General features: G+C 39.3%; 1 protein-coding gene across 2 annotated transcripts in view; it reads right to left on the reverse strand.

Annotated features, from left to right (window-relative positions):
* CUL1 (cullin 1) overlaps positions 1-16919 on the reverse strand; it is a 121464-nt gene extending 104545 nt beyond the window's left edge. The window contains exon 1 of one of the 2 annotated variants that reach the window (XM_074193459.1): positions 16796-16919. The gene's annotated coding sequence lies outside the window, so the exon portion shown is untranslated. Of the gene's footprint in view, positions 1-16538; positions 16655-16795 lie in introns of those variants that run through there. The other variant, XM_074193460.1, reaches the window with a different exon arrangement.
* Between the last annotated feature and the right edge of the window lie 3332 nt (positions 16920-20251).

The raw sequence follows: 20251 nt of genomic DNA on the forward strand, positions 1-20251 counted from the left end.
TGACTGTGAAAATATAATATATAGTCATTTTCCCCCCACTGTACTGATATATTTTGCTGGTTCTTTTACTTCCCCCTTTTCTCAAAAAAAAAAAAATCCCACCCCCTCAAAACCTCAAAAACCCTGTAACAAAGGAAGGCTCTCTGAAAGGAGAGGAGAGGCATTTAGTGATAAATGCAGAGTTATCAATAAATTTTTTTAAAATCTAAACTGATGAACAGAAGAAAGACACTGATGTAAAAAACAAACAAATAACAAAAAATTCCCCAAACAACCCATACGTCCCCCACATCATCCCAAAAGTTTCAAACTGAACCATCGATTACTTGAGAAAGTCTTTGACTCCTAATGATTTTATACAAATTATTTTTCTGAATTATACACACACTATACATTACACCAAATTAAATATTGGAATGCTATTCTAACTCTTACAAGGCTGGGGAATTATATTGGTGTAACAATGCAGCCTGTTCCAATCACAACATAGGGGCAGCCCAGCTAAGGACTCAGAGGTTTCTAGGTTGGTCACTTGGTAATAAATTTGTTGGTTATGGGAACCTATTAAGAAAAAAAATTTTATTTGATATTAGAATGTTCTCAAGCTTCAATGTCAATGTCTATTACAAAGGATAAAAGGATGGAGAAATAAAGGTGAGAATAAAAGTGAGTTTCTCTGCATATTTGTTACACGTTTTTCACCTCATTTGGGGTGTGGAAGGAAAAATGTTTATTAATTAAAAAGAAAAAAAGGAAAGGAAGGGATTTTATTTGGGGAGGGGGAACAGACTAAGGACTTTTAAACTACTTGGAAGTCTCATAATGAATATTACTTCTCAACAAAAGTTAGTAGGTACTGGATATGGTGAGCATTGAACATCATCACAAAAAAATGAAGCTGATTATATCTTAACAGAAAGGAAAAAACTAGTTAGTGTTGAGGGAACCCTATCAGATTCTACTGTCACAATGGACTAGCTACTAGTTATGGGAAAGGTCAAAAGTCAGTGAAGACAAAGATAAAAGAATGTATAAAGATAAGAAAAAAGGGGGGCAGCTAGGTGGCACAGTGGATAGAGCTCCAGCCCTGGAGTCAGGAGTACCTGAGTTCAAATCCAACCTCAGACACTTAATAATTACCTAGCTGTGTGGCCTTGGGTAAGCCACTTAAACCCATTTGCCCTGCAAAAACCTTAAAAAAAAAATTGAAAGCAAACAATTCACACAGACCTATTCAAATAAACTGTCAATGACAAAAAATTAGGGAATGGACAGAGATATTGACTTGGGATTATAACCATTATAAGTAATACAATAATGAAGCCAAGAGTCCAGAAAGAATCACAGCCACAACTCTGAATCTTCTTGCCAAGCATAAAGATAGCCCAGTCAAGACCAATATAGTGTTAGAATACAAATCCATGTATAAAAACATGAAAGAGGAATGTGGGAGATCATGAGAGGAAGTATAATGAGGGAGACAGAATCTTGGACTTGGGAGTTAGGAAAACCTTTCATTCAGATTTTTCTTCAGATACTTCCTGTGAGATGAACGGCAATTCACTTAACCTCTTTGGAGGGTTTCCTTTTGTATAAAATGAAAAGGGTAGACTTAATGACTCCTAAGGTGTCTTGCAGTTCTAAATCTATAAGCCTATGATTTCATATAACAAAAGATAGCTGTGGAAACAAATCTATTGAAACAGAAATCTACAAAATGCTTTGCTTTAGAATCAAGGGAAGTACAACATCCTAAGAGCAATCAATAATGACAGTGACTTGTAGATAACAAATTACAACAAACTAGAACAAATATCAGCATTGCTGTACTTGTTTAGTTTTGATATCACAGATACAGGGACTTCATCTGACCCAAACAGTTCATTTTGAATAAGCTATACAAAAAAACCCCCCCAAAACTCTAAAAGATCCTTCCATCTCACTAACCTCCCTGGACTCATTAATCCCTTAGGGGTGCATGCATGGATGGTAGTCAAAATATGCCGTTTCCCATTGCTGCCTTAGAATCTCTTCTACTAATTTTATTTAGCAATCTCTCCTTCTTAGGACACAATCTATCAAAATATATCACTAAATCCAGGTCCTCAGGTTAGTTATTTAAGTGGATGAAAATACTGAAGTTCTAGAGAAAGGAACAGTTAGATGGAAAGCAAATGAGAAAGAGAAGCATTTTAAACCCAGAGAAGAAATAATATTCAAGAAGAGAAAGTAATTTAAAGTTTCAAATGCTTTGATAAGATAGCAAAGGATGAAAATTGAGTAGAAGCTATTAGATTTGGAAATTGTGTCATCTTCCTTTTCAGTTTAGAGTAGATTTGCAAATGCTGCTCCTTGTGTATTACTGTACACCTGAGAAGGCCTTCACTGTAACTAACTTTTGTGACTTGACTTCTGACATGACAAATACAATACATCCCAAAAAATAAAGTTTACTAACCAAAAATATGTCTGTTCTTTCTTTTCCTTACTGTGATGCTGCTCCCTGAGGGCACAGATGTGATCTGATCTCAAAAGCCATGCTCACAGAACAGAAGTTCTAAAAGGTCCTCCTGAGTTGGAAAGAACTCAGATTGGGATTTTGTAATGGATTCTATTTCTGTCACCTAAAGACTAGACTGACTCAGTATTTTAACTAGCTCCTCACAGATCAGAAGATCAGAGTGATGAGGATTGTGTTTTTTGTTTGTTTTTGTTAAAGAGGACTTGTAAATCCTATTTACTATAGAAGTGATCTCCAAACTTCATAAATAAATAACCTCTCCTCCCTACATTTTTTTTATCCAAATAGTTGTTACATACTTAGGAAAGACATGGCTGATTTCCCTTCATTGTCTTATACTTTCAGTATATCAGTAGACCAAAAAACAAAATGTGTTGTTAAACACATCTTATCATTAAGTTTTCTCAAAATGGGGGAAATATAAAATATTTTTTAAAAAAGTTTTTCCCCATCCTTGTATACACTTCCCCAAAACTCCCATCCACTCTGATTTCACTCCTTGTAATAGAACCCCTTTAACAAAGTAAGAGAAATCAGATCTAAGGTCAAATGCCTCATTCTCTACCTATTATCCACTGAGAAGGGCAGCTAGGTGGTGCAGTGGATAAGAGCACTGGCCTTGGATTCAGGGGAATGAGAGTTCTAATCCAGCCTCAGACATGTGCCACTTATTAGCTGTGTGACTTTGGGCAGGTCACTTAACTCTGACTGCCTCACATCCAGGACCATCTTCAGTTGTCCTCATCCATATGGTCACTGGACCCAGATGACTGGAGGATAAAGTGTGACTGGTGACTTAGCACAGCACTCTCTCATTCAAATCCAATTCACATGCTTGTCATGGCATCACCTCCCTGATGTCATCATCTTATTCAAAAATGAAGGACAAACATTATTATTATTATTATTATTATTATTATTATTATTATTATTATATTTTCAAGACTCTTAAGAAAACATAATGCTACCAGTTCTTGTTTAAATTCATTCTACCCCTATATAAGAGCCTCCTAAGAGTATTAAAAGTAACTAGCATTTCCAAAGCAGTTTCAAGTTTGCAAAAGCATTGTACATGTCTAACTATTTGGTCCTCACAACAATCCAATAAGCTAAATGTTTTTTCCTATTTCACAAATAAATGCATTTGAGGACAAAAGAGGCTATATTTCCTATTCAAGTGACTTGTCAGAATTTGAACTCATGTCTTCCCAACTCCAAACCTAACACTTATACCGATTGTATCATCTAGCTATTATGTCACATACAGAAATCCAAGATTCATTTTCAGAGTTCAACTCATCACTTAGCTGATGCCATTAATCACACAAGATGCACTGACAAATGCAACTATAGAGATAACTTAATCAATAACCCTCTGATATCGAAGAGTCAATTAAAAATAAAGAGGCATGCTTACCAAAAATCTTTGTCAATGTCATGATCCAAAATCAATAGGATTTCCTGTAGATGGCAAGATCCTCCAGATGTTCTTTTTAATATTCATAAATACTCCAGAGACTGGTTCAACAAGTATATGGGGGGGGGGGCGGAGAATGCCTATTGTCCAACCTATAAACTGCAATTAGACTGCCAATCCACTGATCGACTAAAATAAGTATGTAAATATGTAACAAGTGACAATGAATTAGATTCAGATCTGATCTGATGAAAGAATGTTCACATTGATGAGATCACAGATCCACTAAAATACTAAAATATTTTTAAAAGAGAAATTTTCTATTTTTTAATGTTAAAAACTGTCAGGACAGGTAAAATCCTAGTAAAAATTCTATTGAATTTCTAAGCTGCTTTATCATATTTGAATTTTGCATAAATATCCTAAGAAATGCCTTTGCATAGGGTCTAGAAATGAAACAGTAAAAACCCAGTCCACTCTTGGCTAAACTAGAAAATGAAAAGAAGAATTTCAGGGAGATGTGACCAATAAGATGGAGAACTGAGCCTTTACTATAACTTCACTACCTCTCAAAAACCTCCAAAATAAGAACAAGAGTTCCTACTTTGTGCACAAGAGAAAAAGCAATTTTAGCTGTCCCCATAATCTAGGGCAAAAATGCCAAACTTGCAGCTCAGAGGTCTAGAAATCCATTTCTATTGTAGTTTAATACCACTGGTCTAGAACTCTAATGAGGTCACAATCCAAGGAACTTGCTGCAAAGGTGGTTAATACATAACTATTAAAGCACTTAACCAGGATTCCCTCCCAACAATTCCAGTCATGGTCTTGCAAAAGAGCTCAAATCTAAAATCTCCTTATAAACCACTAAGAATCAAAAAGCAGAAGCTTATTAATAGTTTGAGACAGTAGTATGGCAGTACTTTGTATTGCAAAAGAATTCAACCAGAAAAGGGAAAGAGTACAATTCCCAACTATCAATCTAAGGGTCCCTTGGGGCAGACACTAAGATCAGTGATGTTAACCGCCAACTTATGGAAGGAAGTTAAGATGGCTTTCAGGTACAACCTTGGGGAAACAACCATCAAAGGGGAAGGAAGGAGTAAGAAACTAAGTAAAATGGAATATAAGGGAAAAGACTGAAATTATCAAAGAAAAGTGAGCTAAAGATCTTCATCATAAACATATAAATTATGAATCAAAATTAGTAGTAAAATAGAAAATGATTTCCAGATCAGCTAAAAGTATCCAGGCATGTTTGAATGAATATTACAAGACCAAAGAAAACGAATCAGAGGGTCAATAATGAGACAGAAGGTCCTCTTCTTAAGATAATACGAATCCCCAGTAAGAAGTTAAGGATAGGTTTCAAAACATTAAGCTTTATGAAAGCAGAAGTATGGACAGGTTTCAAAATATTAAGCTTTATGAAAGCAGAAGGCATGGTCTATAGAGCCCATGGTGGCAAGTCTGACCAAAGAAATTAACAAGCCTGAGTAGGAATAAATTGGGAATTAATAATAATTAATTATAATAATTAATAATAAATTGAGGTGAAAAGTAATAAAAGTCAAAAGAAAACATAAGGGGCAATGAGGTGGAGCAGTGGATATAGGCTCTGAAGTCAAGAGGACATCAGTTTAAATCTGGCTATGTGTGCCCTTGGGCAAGTCATTTAACATAGTCTCTCAGAAGAAAGTCTACAAATAAGAGGGGAGGCAAAGGGGGGGACTGAAACAAGGAGAAAGAAAAGGATGAAAGGTAGGGATGAAGAGATATATTATGTAAAGTGAAATAAGGACCTAATGAAAGATATAATCTCTAGGGATTTGATGTTTAGAGAAACCATTCATCCTACTTCAGGAGAAGAGAGGAAACTTTCATGCAAAAAAGTGAAAGAATATGGACTCAGGGAGATGATTTCATAGAAAAAAGGAAGGAAAATGGTAAAGGGAAGAACAAAATTTAATAATGAACTGTATGATTAGAGTCAAAAGAAAATTTCTTCAATGGGCTATCTTCTTTATTTGGCAGGAACTGATATTTCTAAGAGAGAAGCACTGCAAAGTGGGGAAAAAAGGGGCAGCAAAGGTAAGCTCTATAAAATCAATAACATGGAAACTCAAAAGGGACTAGATAAATATAAGAATTATGAATCGTAGAATAAAAGTCTAGGAGAGATACAAAAATTTTAAATAAAGAAAAGAATGGAATAAGGACAAGAAAATGAAAATTTAAAAACTAACAAAACATGTTGAAGCAGAGAAGAGGAAGGGGAATTTTATGGGGAAAAAAGTGAAAGAAATAATGAGAGAAAAGAAAAAGGAATAAGCAAAACTTCAAAAGGAGGAAAAGGGGTTATGACTAAGGTGGGTAGAGACATGAGTGGGTGGGACATGAGTCTGAGAGACAGTCTAGAGAGTTCAGGGGAAGAGAGTCAGTGGAAATAGGGTCATCTTAAAATTAAAAAGGGCAGGGCGGCTAGGTGTCTTAGTGGATAAAGCACAAAGCATGGGCCTTGGAATCAGGAGTACCCTGGGTTCAAATCCGATCTCAGACACTTAATAATTACCTTGCTGTGTGACCTTGGGCACACTTAACCCCATCTGCCTTGCAAAAAAAAAACCTAAAAAAAAATTAAAAAGGGCAGCTAGATGGTACAATGAACAGAGCATCTGACTTAAGAGTCGGGAAGATCGGAGTTTAAATTTGGCTAATCTTTAAAATGGGGAAAATAATGCATGACGCCCAAAGCAAGAGTCTAAGCCATGATTCAGAGAAATAAATGGGATTCCACATCCCCCTCCACTATTACCATAAGATGGTTATTTGACCTATGTAGATTTGATGGGAAATTTTACCTTTCTTCTACAGTGAGTCAAAACTTTCAGGCCTTTGCATTTTCTGTGATTTGGAATAAAAGTTCTCCTGTAACTAATACACACTGTTACCTTGAGAATGACTCTTTATTAATTATAATTACTTATTTTCAATCACTAAGCTCAGGAATTTTCTCAAATTAAAACTTCCCCAGGGACAGAGCAAGCTATTCTGCTTTGGTAGAAATTGAACCTTTGTCTTTGTATTTCCAGGGCTTAGTACAGTGCCTGGCACATATCAAATACTTACTGAATAATCACTATATCAGAAACATCTTGAGAAAACTTTAAAATCTGCAGAAAGATACTGGAATAGTATATCAATATCCAGCTGATAGATCCAACTATCTGCCAAATCAAAGGCAACCAAAAAAAAAAGAAGTAAATGGAAAGATATCTGGAAAATAAAAACATGTATAGATTTTCTTAATCTGCAAGTGATAGTAAAAGTCAAAAAAAGGTTTTTAGATTAAAAAAAAGTTTTTAGGGGCAGCTAGGAGAGAGCACTGGCCCTGGAGTCAGGAGTACCTGAGTTCAAATGTGGCCTCAGACACTTAATAATAATTACCTAGCTGTGTGGCCTTGGGCAAGCCACTTAACCCTATTGCCTTGCCAAAAAAAAAAACCTAAAAAAAAAATAAAAAAAAGTTTTTAGATAATACAAAGAATCAACCAGCAGTAAAAAAATTCAACATCCCTGAACATTTTTCACACAAGACTTGAGAAGTAAAGAAATGAGACAAAAAAAGATCTCCATAGAAAATGAATATGGTGGGGTGACTAGGTGGCTTAGTGGATAAAGCACCGGCCTTGGAGTCAGGAGTACCTGGATTCAAATCTGGTCTCAGACACTTAATAATTACCTAGCAGTGTGGCCTCGGGCAAGCCACTTAACCCCATTTGCCTTGCAAAAACCTAAAAGAGAGAGAGAGAGAGAGAGAGAGAGAATACAGAAAATATATGCTCTAATTAGTTACAAGAAGTCCAATACAATGAAAACAGAAGCAGAATCAAGTGGAAAGTCTGTGTATGTTGATATAATGAAGAACTGATATAATGTCAGAGGTGGCAAATTCTAACTTCTCTGCAGAAGCAGGGTGACAGATACAACATGCAATTATTGCATCAAAAACTTGGCAGTGGCACCAGCAAACAATTTTATGACCTTCCAATCAGACAGGTCTGAGATCACCTTTTCTTAACAGAAGACCTCATATGTCTACTCCAAGAAGATTTAAAAAAAACTCAGCAAATCTTCCAATGATATGTTCCTGTCCTTTAGAAAAAGCATTCAGAGTTTATTTTAACAACAAGTATATAGGTATCTTAAACAAAATATTAAAACAAAATTTCAAAATATATAGTGGCCTAAGAACAAAAATGTCCCAGAATAACGAAGAACAACTTCTGATCAATTTGATAATTATTATATAAGCTACCAAAGAGCACTCTAACATTAATTATATTGCCTTTGTTGATTATTTTTAGAACATTTTGTCCAATTCTGAACTCATGGTTTCCTTCTGCTCAATATACAAAACACAAAAGGACAGTAAGAAATACATGGACAAACTTTATTTATTTAGATCATGTAGATAACACAAGACAGTCAAAAATAATCAATTATGGTTCTGCCTAGCTCTATTAACTCTCCTATGTAACTAAATATGGCTTCCTGATTCTACAAGGTGAATGAAAAATATCTCAATCATTAGAAGACATCATGTTGTACAGATAAATCAAGAAAAAATTAAGTAGTTTCCTTCATCTCACGGAATCATCTCCAAAGGCAGAAAAATGTCATTTGGATGCAGTAAGTTATAAAATTCTTAATGTATGCTAAGGAAAAATAGAGACTACAGACTTTAAACTGAAACTGGAATCAATGGATGATGGTGATGCCTAAAAATGCCTTTTCTTCTCCAGCAGATCTTTAAAGATAAAAAATTCTTTAAATATATTCAAACACAAGACTAGCATTCAGAAATCAAAGCTTATGCAATTTCAATCTTAATGACATTTTTAGAATTGTAAATAGATTGATAGTTTCAGAAAGTATCTTATAAAAAATATGAAACATGGGGGTCCACCACCCTAGTAAAACTCTAAAGACTTCCACAACAAAAAGGAGGAATATGATTCAAAGACATTATTAATGTACCTGATAACAGGTAAAAAAAACAACCGACCAAAACAAGTAATTCCCAAAACCTCAAAGCAACAACCCAGAAATAGTTTTGCAACAGATATCAACAGTGATGACGGATAAGTATACACTACTATACTTGTCAAATGTGGGCAGATGTGGTTTTCATCAAGCTATAATCTATGAAACAGCTAAGATCCAAGAACAGTCCATGGATGACAACTACATTAATTCAATCAAAAACCTATTGGCACAGAACTATCTTTAAGGAGATCAGACTTAGAGATCAATGAAGATTTGCATTTGTTGTTCTGCCTGCTATCAACTCCTCAGAATGATGCTCCTTTCAAGGTAAGCTCACCAATTTCTCATTACCAGGATGCTAACCTCTCTGATTGGAGGGGTAAAGTACTAAACTTCTCCCAAACACTTCCTCTGTAGAGGCACAAAGGCCTAATCCACCCTAGTGTCTCAAGTCATACCTTCTCCTCCCCCTCCCCCATATTGTGTGTCGTCTTCTCCATCAGAAATTAATAAATCAGCATTTATTAAGTGGCTACTATGGCTGGACCCTGGGTTATAGCTGCGAATACAAAAAAAAAGTCTTTAGTAGGCAATAAAATAAATATGTACTGACCTGATTCATGTAATTTAACAGAAAATATGCAAAACATCATTGAAGACAATTAAAATTTAGCATCCACCAAATAACTAGTAAGACATGATTTGGTGCCAAAAAATATACTTGAGAAATTCAGAAGAAAATACTATAAATCAGGCTTTCAAATATCCTGGAGAATTATGTATCAACTCTGTATGCAAACTGTTCATTACTTGACCAGAACCATAGTCCAAACAGTTAGCCACAATTACTTAGACAAATAAAAACATTTAAACTTTAGTTTTCAAGTCATGGTACTAAAAGATTTTGCAATGTTTTAACAAAGATCAAAATCATATAGGAACAAGATGAAGTACTTAGCTATGCTAACTATGATGTTCTGTCTACTAATAAAGTTGTACTAAGAAACCTACACAATAAAATTACACCCTAATTCTTTATTTGATATTCAGCTACAAAATACAGCTAATTTTATCCGCCTGTGCAACAGGCTATCGAACGTTAAATATCAGCAAGAAACTAATTTGTTTTATCCCCTGGGAGAAGAAAAATGGAATGAGATAACACTATTGTGGTGGATAAAGAGCTAATCCCATATCATAAAGACCTAGGTTTCAATTCCACCTATGACATATGTCTGTTTGATCCTACTTTTTTCTCTCTACTCATCTCTAAGGCAACTCTCTAAGACTTGTATGAGATGCAGGTCAAATACCTGAAGTACTGTAAACACATCTGTACTGTAGGAATTTTCTCATCAAGAATTCAGTTCTACCATACCAATGAAGAAATGTGTACTGTCCAAAAACATTACTACTGGTAATAAATATTGCCCATAAATGCCTGGGTTCAATAATCTTTTAAAATTCATTTTAATAGATACCATAACACCAGAGCATCACAACCATCAAATTACAAAGAATGAGAAGCTTTCACAACAGACTCCTAGCTAGGGAAGTGAAAGCCTGAGGGAAGCAGAATGTGATATATTGCATTCCCATCATCCTGTCTTTTATTGATACTATCCTGAAGATGCTTTTGTTGAGTAGAGAGGAAATGATTTTATATCCCTAGCCTCTTTCTCAATTAATTAACTTAACCTAGTTACTCACAGTATAATTATAATGGAAGTTACCATCTCTATTCTTTCTGTAGAAATGGAGAACTTGCAGGCCTTTCTACCTACCTAGCACCTGAATTTTCAATTACACATTGTCTCTCACAAATAGAGTATGTAAGTTACTTGACAGTAGAGACTTGACATTTTGTATTTTCATTCATTCACTCATAAAAAGCAGTCATGTCATACATTTGCACAACTGTTCACAGAATAAATGTAAAAATAGCAGAAAAATGACTTTCTTCTAACCCATTTCTATCTGAACCCTAATGAAAAAGAAAAGAATTTTTAAAAAAACGAGAATGTTAATAAGGTAGAAAAATGCCACTCAACAACTATGAGTACCTACTTTCTGCAAAAACATGATACTGGGGATACCTAAGTTTTTAAAAAAGGATTTAGAAAGAAAAGTAGTATGCTCAAGTTCCTTGCATTCTGAGAGGTTACAGTATGTATCTAAGTATATGAAAGTAGCACAAAGCAATTTCAAGGGTACTAATAATTTTAAGAATCCAGAAAAACTGTACTAGATAACTGAGCTTTGCCCTGAAGTAAGCAATGGATTCTATAAGATATAGTTCAGGTTCATCCCCCACTGAAATTTTAATTTGGGGAAAAAAATCATTGAACTTAGTGATTGAAAATAAGTGAATAAATTATCCAGAAAATACACTCAGTAACAATGAATATTAGATACAAGACAACTTTTACTTCAAATCACAAAATATGCAAAATGCCTAGGAGGTGTTAATTCACCCCAGAAGGAAGGCAAATTTTCCCATAAGATCTGCATAGGTTAAATCTCAAGGTAATAAATTCCATCTATGACTCTGAAATCAGGGCTTAGACTCTTATTGGGGGGGTGTGTGTCATGTGTTATTTTTCCCATTTTACAGATTAGGTGATCAGAGCTTACTTAGGGAGGTTAATGATACTGAAAGTCACATTAAGTGTTAGAGCCAAAATACAAACTTATGGCTTTCCAGACACCAAGTTCTGCATTCCTCCCTTTTCACCATTCTAGCTCTCAAAACCTCTGCTGGGGCTGATAAGCTATAACATAAATAAATACCAATAATGCCACAGAACTGCAGAATCCAGTACTTTTCCACTTTAGCATGAATGGGTCCCTTCACTTGAATAAAAGGGCGAGAGAAAGAGAATATAATCATCTTTGGAAGTCAATCACATTTATAAATGTCACCTACCATCACTATTAGTTACTACACAGTTGAATATGTACTGATCTCTAATGGAAAAGTTCTGCTACAGGTAAATTCCTTTGTCTTAATTCAAAGTAAATCCTTTATTTCCCTCTTCTATCGCTCTTGCTTTCTAAAGAAAATGTTTGTTATACTGCTTCAATAAGATTTTCACAAAGGAAAAAAAAGGTCATTATTGTGACTTTTTATAATCTTATTTTAATATTCCTTCAAAACTGACCTTTCATAAAGATTTTCTAAATGTATTTGAGGATAAAACATTTAACATGCCACTGTTGGAAGGCACTAACAATACTAAATTCAAGTCTACTACAGAAAGAAAAACAAAAATTTGCAAAGTGTTATACACATAAGCTATTTCATTTGATATAGCTGGCTTTTATGTGTACCTAGGCCACTGGGCAATATGTCAACTTCTATATAAATGCAAGCAATTATTATACTTACCTATTACAAATAAAGAACATGAAAAATAAACCTTTTCAAATTAAAGCTTTTCTTCAAATCTTAAATAGGATACTATTTTAAGTGAAATGCTAGATCCATTTTTTAAATTAAAGACATTTAAAGTTAACTGAGGAATAAACTCTATAATCAAATATTGTTATTCTGGTTTTAATAATGGCAATAAAGATATCTAGCATTTTATATAGCACCTATTATGCCACCAGGTCCTTTGTCAAGCACATTACAAATTTAGTACATTGATTCTCAGAACTACCTTAAGAGGAAGGAACTATTATTATCCCCATTTTACAACTGAGGAACCCGAGGCAAATAGATTAATTGAATTGCTCAAGGTCACAAAGCTAATAAGTGTCAGTGGTCAGATTTGAACTCAGCTGTTCTCCATTAGGCAGAATGCTCTATCCACTGCTCTACTTAGCTCCTCCTTACAAATGTGAAAATACCTTAGGACTTTCTGACTACTACACATAAGGACTTAAAAGCCTATCAGACTCAGAAAGTTAAAAAAAACAAACAAACAACTATGGAAGGTAAAAATACCAAAAAATGAAAATCTGGTCATCAATTTTTAGAATTTAAAGAGTGATACTGGCATATATAACAGCTATCAGATTTGAGAATATTACTATATTTCTTTCCAAATTCTGCTTTTCAGTCACCAAAGATACATAACTAAGCATCTTCATTCACCCCTCAGATTCAATGAGTAGTAAATATTGATTTAGTCTGCCTCTATACAATGTCTTCCTATCACTCACACAACCATTACCCTTAAAGTTCAGGCACTCAACATCTTTCTTCTTCCCAACTGAAAGAGATTCCTAATTGATCTCCCTACCTTCAACCCTCCCTATTCTAATCCATTTGCCAAATTTGAGAATATTCTCCAAACTCAACCATGTTATTCCTTGGTTCAAGAACCTTCATTGGCTCCCTCACCTCATGGGTAAGATACAAATTTCTGGTTTCTGACCATGAAAAAAAAATCCTTCACCATCTACTTCTAGTTAATTTTTCCATGCTCACTGAACTTTATAATGCAGTAATGTTTGCCTGCTAGGTTTCCCTTAACCCCACATATTTCTTGTATTGTACTTCTAGTCTCACTGCCTTTGAAAGATTGCAACCCATACTGAATCATCTCAAATTCCTTGCTTCCTTTAAGGCTCAGCTGCAGTTCCACCAGGAAGCCTGACCCTCACTCCTGACAGTTCCTCAGGCACCCTCCAAAATTACTTTCTACTTGGTAGACACTTTGTATTTTCTTTTACGTGTACATGTTGTTTTTCTTGGCTCACACCAAAAATAGATTTTTAAACTCCTTAAGGTCAGGAATTGCTTCACTTTTTGTCTTTGTATCTCCAATACCTAGCAAAATGACTGGTACATACATAGCAGGCACTTAATAAATGCTTGCTGAATGAATAAGGTATAATACATAATACAATGAACTGTGACATAGAACATTAGCAACTACCTTATTGTGTCTGACTAGATACACCACTAACTAGATTTCAACTCAATATTTATTCATTCATTCAGCTAACATTTATTGAGTATAGTGCCCATCATTCCCAAAGCAGTATGAAAAGACAAAGATAAATACTGTTACTGCAAGAAAAGAACACATAATACAGATCAGAATAAAAGTGCATTAAAAGTTTAAAGTATCAACTCAGATGAAAAAGAAAACCTCCAAGTAATAGAAAAATAACTCCTGATGGAGATGAAGCAACCTGTGACCTAAAACAAGGAACATCTTGAAAACCTCCAAGTAATAGAAAAATAACTCCTGATGGAGATGAAGCAACCTGTGACCTAAAACAAGGAACATCTTCCCAATAAAGTGGAACACAATGTTCTCACTGGCTTTCCATTCTTTCAAAATTTAAACAACAGAAACAATCAGAAAAAAATTCTTATTATTTTTTAATTGTAGGGACAAGACTCTGAGATATTAATGTCACAGTGGAGCAGGAGTTGACTCTAGACCCAGAAAGATCTGGCAGTGTGATTCAAAGTTGGGTCCTTTAAAACCTCTTTGGGCTCCCAAAGCCACTCTTTTTGACTGTGACTTGCAAACAGGTGCTCACTAGTCTTGGCAGAATTTTCCTTACTCATCCATGAAATCAGAGGTTCAACTTCTATCCTCTCTCCTATCGTTAATCAATTTCTATCTAATACAAATAATAAAATACAAGAGAATTTTTAAAGTTTTTTTTGAAAGGCTATGAGGTTAAGTGACTTGCCCAAGGCCACACAGCTAGGTAATTATTAAGTGTCTGAGACCAGTCAGGTCCTCCTGACTCCAGGGCCTGTGCTCTATTCACTGCGTCATGAGCTGACCTGAGAATTTTTTTTTTTTAATAAAGACTTGATAAAATTTCCTCCAGCTGCTCGAGACCCACAATTTGGCACAAATCTATATTCTGAAGACCTAAAAAAAAAAGAAAAAAAAGAATGATCCTTTACCAACCAAGTATCTATTATATCAGGTACTACAGGAGATAAAGAATAGGACAGGAGGATCTCTTAAATTCTTATGAGAATTTGGTTTTTCAAAAGGACTCGGAGAGAGAGAATTCTAAAAATTTTAATAGAGTACATCTTAAAAGGGATCATTGCAAAGCTCAAAAAAGGGACCGCAGAAAAGTTGATTTAAGAACCTGTGACACCATGTCCAAGTCACTTTATGTCTCTGGGTCTTAGCTGCCTCATTTGTAAAAATGGGAAGAGACTTGCAGGGGAAAGAATGAATTTAATGATTTCTAAGGCCTATCCCAAAACTGGATCCTAGGAACTCTAGTTCCTCACAGTAGTAGGCCTAAAGAAGTGAAATTTGTAAACCGGTGACAATTCTTGATGATGTAGATCTTAAAGGTGATAAAGATGATCTTGAAAGCTAATGTTCAATTGGCAAAACATTACTGAATTTTTAATAAAAAGCCAATTTCCTAGAGTTAGCCACATTATATTTCACTAATTTAAGAAGCTGTATCAAATACTTCAAAAAAAAAAAGCGGTCAAAATGAAGCAAGAATTCCAGTACCTTTAGTTAAAAAGTTTTAAATGAATACATTTTCACTCCAAAACGAATGCAATTAAAAAAATTTTAAACCAGAGTTTACAAAAATGAACTTCCCCGGCTTCTTTAAATGAGGAGAGGAATCTCTCAAGGTATCCTGGAATGGAAAGGATGAATATTTTCTGACAAACTTGCCAAGCTGCAAGTTTGTAAGCCTAGAGCATCATTTTATGTAAAATTTTTAGCATTTTGGAAAAGCTAAGTGATAATGATTACAATTGGACTTCTCCGATTCCTTTCCTGGAGCAAGCTATTCCAAGAGAGGGAGACACACACACACACACATATATGTATATATACATATATATGTATATATATGCACATATACACACGTATACACGTACACCTCCTTTGCTGTACAACTAAGAATCATCATCAGAGTTTATGTTAACAGAGAGGGAAAAGTCACAAAAGTTCATTCAAAAGCCGCCACCCTCATCTAAGGTTGTTCCATTTTGCACAAATTGCCGTTTGCCGTGCGGTGACCGGCGGCAGCGCTGCCCCAGCCCCCAAGGCTCGGGCGGGAGCCCCCCGCGGGAGCGGGCTCGGGGCGCCCCCGGCCCGGGGGGCTGCACCTGCGCCCCCTCCCCTCCGAGCCCGCGGGGGGGGGGTCCCCGAGGGGCCGCTCTCTACCTTCCTCGTGGCCGGCGGGCCGGGCGGAGGCGCCTCCGGCCCCTCGGGGCTGGGGGTGCCGGGGACGAGGGGAAGGACGAGGCGCCCAGGAAGCGGAAGGCCAGCGCGGCCTCCTCCTCCTCCTCCCCTTCCTCCGGCGCCGGGGCCGGGCGCATGGCGCGGCCGCTCCGAGGAGGCCCGGGCCGCGGGCTGCGCCCCGCCGCGGCCTCCCCTCCCCCCGCGGCGCGCGGCTCCACGAGGCCCCCCGGCTCCCTCGCCGCCTCCCCCAGCGGCCGGCCGGGGAGGGCCCGGCCCGGCGCGGCGCCGCCTCGGCCGCGGGCGGCGTCACTGCGACACCGCGGCTCCGCGGCTCCGCGCCGGGCCTGCTCCGCCGCCCCGGCCGCGGCCCTGCTCCGCCGCCCCGGCCGCGGCCGGCCGCACTCACCCGCATCTTCCCCCGGGCCCGGGGAGGCCGCGCCGGCGTGTCCGCCTGCCCCACGGGCGCCTGGCGCGGTCCGGCGCCGTCCCGCCGAGGCCTGGCCGCGTCCCGCACTGCCGGGGCCGCCCGGACTGGAGCTGCGTGCCTCCGACACCCGCTCCCTCCTCCTCCCCTCCCCCCGCCGCGGGCCCGCCCACCTCCCGCCGCCGCGCCGCCGCGCCCGCCCCGGCCCCGCCGCCCTGCCCGCCGTGCCCGGCACGCACCTGGCCCCGGGGGGCAACCGCCGCGGACGCCATCGCCGGGGCCCGGGCCCCGCCACCGCCCGCCCCGGCGGCCGTCTCCGCGCTGCCCTCCGGCGCCCGGGGCCCTCGGGGTGGAGGTCGCGCCGCCCCGCCCGCCCCGCCCGGCCCGGCCCGGCGTGCCCCCCAGAAGAAGGCGCCCCCCCCAGCCACGGGCGACGCTGCCCGCCCGGAAGAGCCGAGTTCCCACGGCCCCGGCTCCCCTCCCCCACGCCACGAGCGCGAACCTGCGGGGCCGGAGGCCGCGGCGGCGCCAGAGCGTGTCCGGCCGGCCGCTGCCCGCGCGGCCTCGGCGCTGCCCCTCCCGGGCCCCTCGCCCGCCCTGCCCGCCCGGGCCCCCTCGCCAGCCGGGCCCCCTCGCCAGCCCTGCCCGCCCGCCGGGCCCCCTCGCCCTCCGGGCCCCCTCGCCCAGGCCTGCCCGCCCTGCCCGCCCGCCGGGCCCCCTCGCCCGGCCTGCCTGCCCGCCCGGGCCCCTCGCCCTCCAGGCCCCCTCGCCCGCCCGCCCGGGCCGAGCCCCCCAGAACAAAGGCAGCGGGCGCGCCCCCGGCCCTCCCGAGAGGCTGCCCCCAGCAGCGGCCGGTGTCGGGGGGCGCGGGGAGGCAGCCCCCCAACCCCCCGTTCACGTTAACCTGGAGGCTTAGGATCCTCCAAACCAGCCCCAGCTTCCGAGGAGCCCCGACGTTAACGTGACGACGCGTCCAGCCTCTTCGGATTCGGGGCACCGCTCCCCCCGCTGCCCATATCGGCCACTTTTAAGCCAGATGTGACAGCCTTGAACCCCTGCCTGGTGGAAGGAGCAGGACAGAAGAGAGTACCGGGTTCAAGTCCCTCCTGGGGCAACTCACTTCAGCACAGAAGTGGGTTCCTTCTGGACCATGAGGACTCGGATGAGGCCTCTTGAAGTCCCTGCCAGCTCTAGATTTATAAATAGATGCGAATTGTAAAACCATGAGGTTGATTTTCATGGGTGTTGTGTGGAATGAATCACATTTGGTTAAAGATACACCTTCACAAGAGCTCCCCAAATTCTCAGTGCAAAACGAGAAACAGATGATAGTGGGTAATAAGAAATGGCACTGTAAAGGGGTGTCATTTGGAATCCGATCATTACACCTAGAACATCACCTATTTCAATCCCTTTCACATTTATAAAAGGAAATCGAGGTCCAAGGAGGAGCATCTCCAGAAAGGAAATAGGTAGCGGCAGGGGCAGGACTAAAAAGTCCTGAACCAGGGCTTTACATCCGGCTATACCCCCTACTTGTAATTACTGATAGGTCATTGTTGCACCACCCTGATTGCATGACCCTTACTGCTGGTTCCTTCCATATATTCTGGTTTTTATGCCAGGCAATGGGGTTTAAATGGCTTGCCCAAGGCCACACGGCTAGGTCATTTTAAGTGTCTGAGGCTGGATTTGAACTCCAGTACTCCTGACTCCAGGTGCTCTATCTACCGCTCCACCTAGCGGCCCCACCTTCCATATATTCTGGCGATTACCTTTTATCTCTTCTGTCCATATTTTATACACATCTATGTTTTCCCCAACTGAACATGAGCTCCTTGAGGACAGGGGCTGTTTGGTTGGTTTGTTTTTTATTTTTCTTTGCATCTCCATTGCTTAATCCACAAGTACTTAAATTTAATAAACGCTGACTAATGCTGTTCAAGGAAGGGATTTTGAAGGACTCTTAGGATTAAGAGGAGTCAGGAATGCAATTTCAGCCAAAGGCCAGAAGGTTCCTGTTCAGCAGCAAGCTGGGGCTGAATTTCTGGCCATAGGAAAGAGTGCCACCTACAGAAACAAATACTACACTAGGACAGTTCCTTCTATTTCAGAAACCCTAGGTCAGTCTCTTGGTTCCTTCCACTAAAAAGTAATATCTTAAACATAAAATCAAGAAATTGCAGAATTGTCAAGAGACCTCTGGAATCATGTAGACTAGCCTCTACCAATCTTTAAAAGATTTAATTAGATTTATTGCCTGTAAAGAATAAGGACATTTATACTATACATACATATATATATATATATACATATATATATATCACACTACAAAAAAGGATAAAAAGCCCTCAGCTTGGACTCCTAAGATATGGAGAGTTTTTGTTTTGTTTTATTTGCATTAATAAATAGTTACATAACTTTCATTTTGTATAATGACATTTCACTATGACTAAATTTTCCTTTTTTTCTACCATTTTCTAACTAACTCAGTTGAGTCCACTGGCCATGTATGCACTCTCCTCTTTTCCTTTCACTAGTCAGGGTCTCTCCTTTTCTTCCAATCATTGAAAGAAGATGAGTAGTATATCTGGACTTTACTATCCAACATCATTTGAAGTTCGCACCACTTTGTGATCTGCTACCTCTCTATATCTTCAACATCTTTACTTCCAGGACCAATTTCCACTTTCATTGACTAATCTCAAGGCTTGGCTCTTCTACTTTCTATTTGACCTTCAAATCACAGCTTCTCTGGGCCCATTCATCTATGAAATGAAGGAGTTGGGCTAGAAGACAAAGGTGTCTTCCAGTTTTCAACAAGGCATTCTTTTTACTCCTTTCTCATCCTTCACCATTCCATTCTCCACGGGAGCTATTTAAAACTTTTTCTGCACTCCTAAAGCATTCCCTTAAGATGATCAATGTTGGAGAGGTTGTGAGAGGATTGGGACATTGATGCATTACTGGTAGAGTTGTGAATGGATCCAACCTTTCTGGAGAGCAGTATGAAACTATGCCCAAAGAGCAATAAAACTGTTCATACCCTTTGACCCACAATTCCAATTCTAGGACTATATCCAGAAGAAATTGTAAAAAAATGAGAGAAGTCCTACATATTCTAAAATATTCACAGCAGCTCTTTTTTGTAACTGCAAAGAATTAGAAATTAAGGGGATGTTTATCAATTGGGAAATGGCTAAACAAATTATGGTACATGAATACTATGGAATATTATTGTTCTGTAAGAAACCATAAATGGTCAGACTCTAGAGAAACATGGAATCAGGATCTGATGCTGAGGGAAAGAAGTAAGCAAGGAGAACAAAGTACACATCAACAACATTATGAGATGAATAACCTTGATGGAAGCAACTCCTCTCAGTCAGGAGATCTAAGACATCTGTGTTAGGTAACGGTCTATATTATTCCCAACTAGAGGAAGAAAAACAAAACAAAGCATACAGGAAAAAAAAACCCTACCAAATCTGATGAACACTTTATAAAAATTATCTCTTAAGTATCTTTCCCTTGATCCTAATTCCTCATGCCAAAAATTACTAATTTGTAAATATGTTTTAACAAAGTAAATAAGTAAAATGCTAACCTGACTATTCCCTATTAAGGGGAGGGGGTAGGAAGGAAGGGTGGAGGGAAATTTTGTAACTCGGAAATATGCATGTACAAATGGATGA

This window comes from Macrotis lagotis, chromosome 7, assembly GCF_037893015.1.
Source record: "Macrotis lagotis isolate mMagLag1 chromosome 7, bilby.v1.9.chrom.fasta, whole genome shotgun sequence".
NCBI lineage: Eukaryota > Metazoa > Chordata > Mammalia > Peramelemorphia > Peramelidae > Macrotis > Macrotis lagotis.